This window comes from Schistocerca nitens, chromosome 7, assembly GCF_023898315.1.
Source record: "Schistocerca nitens isolate TAMUIC-IGC-003100 chromosome 7, iqSchNite1.1, whole genome shotgun sequence".
Classification (NCBI taxonomy): domain Eukaryota; kingdom Metazoa; phylum Arthropoda; class Insecta; order Orthoptera; family Acrididae; genus Schistocerca; species Schistocerca nitens.
In genome coordinates, this window is record NC_064620.1 from 308,399,899 (window position 1) to 308,404,898 (window position 5,000).

A 5,000-nucleotide genomic window follows, 5' to 3' on the forward strand; every position below is an offset into this window, starting at 1 on the left:
AAGCTGAATACGACATCGCTGGGCGCACAGTACACATTGTCCGACGCCACCCACAAAGACGGCATCCTCTGTCCACCACGAAGTCGTCGACCGACAATCACGCCACCCGCACCCGTACGTGCCCCACCCCACCCACCAAAATCGCAAGTCCAGCGGATGAACGGCGGACGTTTCCCGCACTCGTAAGTTGCAATCCACACCTATATCTTGCGTTTCATGAAGAGTTTTATCCAATATTCGACATTCCCGCTGTCCCTAAACGTGCTCTAAGTCTGTGCGCGACCGCGTCGCTCACTGTACGGATTCCGATGCTGAGCGATCAGCTATGGGCCGCCCCATCCACGTCGGTCCCCGTGGGCGTTGCACTCGCAGTCGCAAAGACTCTGGGCAATGGCTATGTGCGCTCCGCAATATATTACTGGGACGAGTAATGAGGGTCCGAGCCCCCAGTGTGGGGAAAGTGTTTCGCAGCCCTGACCCACCGGCACGGTGTTGCGTCCCCCCACCTCAAACATGTGACGTAGTCACACCACCGGTTTTGACTAATAGACAGAATGTTTATAATCATATGCCATACACCGGGGGACGATGCCGCGAGGTGTAGCTAGCTAGTGCAGTCGCACCGCTACTACTGTACAGAGATAGAACAGGCATTGACTATACATACATTAAGCTTATACACGGCGGTGCTTAGTAATACGCGCAGTCATCGGAATATAGATAACACATACAACTGTCCCTATACATGCTGAACGTCTGTGCACACAATGTCAACCACACGTCACCCACACACTCCATCACCCACTAGTCTATGCCTGTAACAGACGCAGACACAACATCTAAGTACCAGCATGGAACAACATCCAGTGCATCCTCTCGGCCACAGTACACCATCCACACTATGATAACCAGACCGGGACGTCGAACCAGAAAACTGAATATCCCACTCTTCCTACAACCACCATTGCTCAGATACGCCACCAACACCCACACATGTCCTACACAGGGGTGCACCCAACAGCACCACACTGCCGCATCTCACAGCACATAAACAATGGCAGGAATGAAAGACACAGGTGTGCCACTCCTTTGCCACAAACACAGAACGGGCGCGCCACCTGCCATGAGCCACAAGTGCAACTGACGTGACATATCTGATAGTGCCTCAGGCGTCCACTTACTACCATCACTATCAACGAACCTCGCCACCCCACCCCCCCCCCCACACACACCATCCCTTAACCCAACTTCTGCCTTAACCTAACCCAACTTCTGCCTTAACCTAACCCAACTTCTGCCTTAACCTAACCCAACTTCTGCCTTAACCTAACCCAACTTCTGCCTTAACCTAACCCAACTTCTGCCTTAACCTAACCCAACTTCTGCCTTAACCTAACCCAACTTCTGCCTTAACCTAACCCAACTTCTGCCTTAACCTAACCCAACTTCTGCCTTAACCTAACCCAACTTCTGCCTTAACCTAACCCAACTTCTGCCTTAACCTAACCCAACTTCTGCCTTAACCTAACCCAACTTCTGCCTTAACCTAACCCAAGTTGCGCCTTAACCTAACCCAAGTTGCGCCTTAACCTAACCCAAGTTGCGCCTTAACCTAACCCAAGTTGCGCCTTAACCTAACCCAAGTTGCGCCTTAACCTAACCCAAGTTGCGCCTTAACCTAACCCAAGTTGCGCCTTAACCTAACCCAAGTTGCGCCCTAACCTAACCCACGTTGCGCCTTAACCTAACCCACGTTGCGCCTTAACCTAACCCACGTTGCGCCCTAACCTAACCCACGTTGCGCCCTAACCTAACCTACGTTGCGCCCTAACCTAACCTACGTTGCGCCCTAACCTAACCTACGTTGCGCCCTAACCTAACCTACGTTGCGCCCTAACCTAACCTACGTTGGGCCCTAACCTAACCCACGTTGCGCCCTAACCTAACCCACGTTGCGCCCTAACCTAACCCACGTTGCGCCCAAACCTAACCCACGTTGCGCCCTAACCTAACCCACGTTGCGCCCTAACCTAACCCACGTTGCGCCCTAACCTAACCCACGTTGCGCCCTAACCTAACCCACGTTGCGCCCTAACCTAACCCACGTTGCGCCCTAACCTAACCTACGTTGCGCCCTCACCTAACCCACGTTGCGCCCTAACCTAACCCACGTTGCGCCCTAACCTAACCCACGTTGCGCCCTAACCTAACCCACGTTGCGCCCTAACCTAACCCACGTTGCGCCCTAACCTAACCCAAGTTGCGCCTTAACCTAACCCACGTTGCGCCTTAACCTGCCCTGTAATTGTTAGTTATATGAATCTAGGAATTCGTGTAGCGTTGCCTAATTGCAACCATCTCAACATAGTTCACTTCGCGCACACTGTGGTGTTCTGCGTATTGATTCATTTTACGGTGCGTACCCTCACATCTTGCGAGTGTTGCTTACTTTCCACATGGTCCCGCTATCCACTGTATTGTGTACTGCAATAGGACGTATATCGCCCCCGCCCCCCCCCCTCCCCTCCTGTCACCTCTAGCTCGTCGGTCAGGAGTTCGCGTGTTGAATGCGCTTCGCAGCTGTGCAATGGCAATCGCATACGTACGCTGGCCACCTTCCACGTGTTCTTTCGTGCACACGTCGCAGCGTGTATGTATGCTGATGGAGTGCGTCGTGACACACAACATCCAGGCATGCAAGACTCGTAGAAGTCGCAAATGTAGATGGATGTCTACGTTTGCTGCCCAAGTTACGCAAATGAACTGGAAATCCGTTGTTGCGCGGTTGTTCGCGCTGGAGGTGAATCGTTGATATCGACGATCGGTACAGGTATTAACCGGTTGCTTCAGCGACACCCGTCATACCCACGAACGTGAGTGGGCATGTGGGTATGAAGCGATACGCGGCGGTGGCTGGGTGGGACCGTCCCCGGCCGGTGAGGGGGGGGCGCCCGGCGTGCTGGCCGCGCGCTGCGTGGGCGCACGCGCGGCAGCCGGCTGGTGGGGGCGCCCAGTGGCAGGCGCGCCGGCTGACGGAGGCGGCAGGCGGCGCATCTGCGTGCCGGCGCACCCAGCGCGCGGCGCCGTGCGGCCAAAGTGGGTCCTCCCGGGCCCGGTGCGAAGCGCGGTGGACATCTGCAGTGTGCTGGTCCGATTGAGGACTGTGTGCGTTGAGGATGCGCCGCCGCCCGGCACTCGGCGCCGCGACGCCGTCTGCTGCTCGGTCGCCCCCGCGGTTCTCGCAGGTGGTTTGTATCGCAGCTGTGCGGATGTGTTGGCGCGTGCGCTGTGCTGGGAGAGTTCGCTTTGGCACCCAAGTGGGGCTCTGCCCCTCTGTGGCGCTGGCGTTGGAGCTGCCCGGTCACTGTTTGTGGCCGCGTGTTGTCTCCCGCCGGCAACACCACGACAGCACGCTCCCGGGCCTCTGTCGGCAGCGGCAAGCTCAGTTGGGAGCACGGGTGGTCGCACTGAAAGCGTCTACTCGCCTATCTCCGGGCGATTGCGCCTCTCTCGAACCCGACCAAGTACTTAGGACGGCGCTGCGCGCCGCCGGGACCTGAGAGGGTTTCGAGGTGTATCGTGCAGGGGAGCCCAGCCTCCTCCTGTTTGCAGAATAATTGAGCGGACGCTTGCGTGTTCGCGCGGGCCCCCGGGACACACTCCCGGGCGGCCGGCTGCTCAGCTCTAGTTGACGCAGCTCCCTGGTTGATCCTGCCAGTAGTCATATGCTTGTCTCAAAGATTAAGCCATGCATGTCTCAGTACAAGCCGCATTAAGGTGAAACCGCGAATGGCTCATTAAATCAGTTATGGTTCCTTAGATCGTACCCACGTTACTTGGATAACTGTGGTAATTCTAGAGCTAATACATGCAAACAGAGTCCCGACCAGAGATGGAAGGGACGCTTTTATTAGATCAAAACCAATCGGTCGGCTCGTCCGGTCCGTTTGCCTTGGTGACTCTGAATAACTTTGGGCTGATCGCACGGTCTTCGTACCGGCGACGCATCTTTCAAATGTCTGCCTTATCAACTGTCGATGGTAGGTTCTGCGCCTACCATGGTTGTAACGGGTAACGGGGAATCAGGGTTCGATTCCGGAGAGGGAGCCTGAGAAACGGCTACCACATCCAAGGAAGGCAGCAGGCGCGCAAATTACCCACTCCCGGCACGGGGAGGTAGTGACGAAAAATAACGATACGGGACTCATCCGAGGCCCCGTAATCGGAATGAGTACACTTTAAATCCTTTAACGAGTATCTATTGGAGGGCAAGTCTGGTGCCAGCAGCCGCGGTAATTCCAGCTCCAATAGCGTATATTAAAGTTGTTGCGGTTAAAAAGCTCGTAGTTGGATTTGTGTCCCACGCTGTTGGTTCACCGCCCGTCGGTGTTTAACTGGCATGTATCGTGGGACGTCCTGCCGGTGGGGCGAGCCGAAGGCGTGCGACCGCCTCGTGCGTGCTCGTGCGTCCCGAGGCGGACCCCGTTGAAATCCTACCAGGGTGCTCTTTATTGAGTGTCTCGGTGGGCCGGCACGTTTACTTTGAACAAATTAGAGTGCTTAAAGCAGGCAAGCCCGCCTGAATACTGTGTGCATGGAATAATGGAATAGGACCTCGGTTCTATTTTGTTGGTTTTCGGAACCCGAGGTAATGATTAATAGGGACAGGCGGGGGCATTCGTATTGCGACGTTAGAGGTGAAATTCTTGGATCGTCGCAAGACGAACAGAAGCGAAAGCATTTGCCAAGTATGTTTTCATTAATCAAGAACGAAAGTTAGAGGTTCGAAGGCGATCAGATACCGCCCTAGTTCTAACCATAAACGATGCCAGCCAGCGATCCGCCGCAGTTCCTCCGATGACTCGGCGGGCAGCCTCCGGGAAACCAAAGCTTTTGGGTTCCGGGGGAAGTATGGTTGCAAAGCTGAAACTTAAAGGAATTGACGGAAGGGCACCACCAGGAGTGGAGCCTGCGGCTTAATTTGACTCAACACGGGAAAC

General features: G+C 55.3%; 1 non-coding gene across 1 annotated transcript in view; it reads left to right on the forward strand.

Annotated features, from left to right (window-relative positions):
* Positions 1 to 3,698: 3,698 nt before the first annotated feature.
* Positions 3,699 to 5,000, forward strand: part of LOC126197012 (small subunit ribosomal RNA) — a 1,909-nt gene continuing 607 nt past the window's right edge. The window contains exon 1 of the ribosomal RNA XR_007539423.1: positions 3,699 to 5,000. This exon is cut by the window's right edge and continues 607 nt beyond it. This is a non-coding gene — a ribosomal RNA (small subunit ribosomal RNA).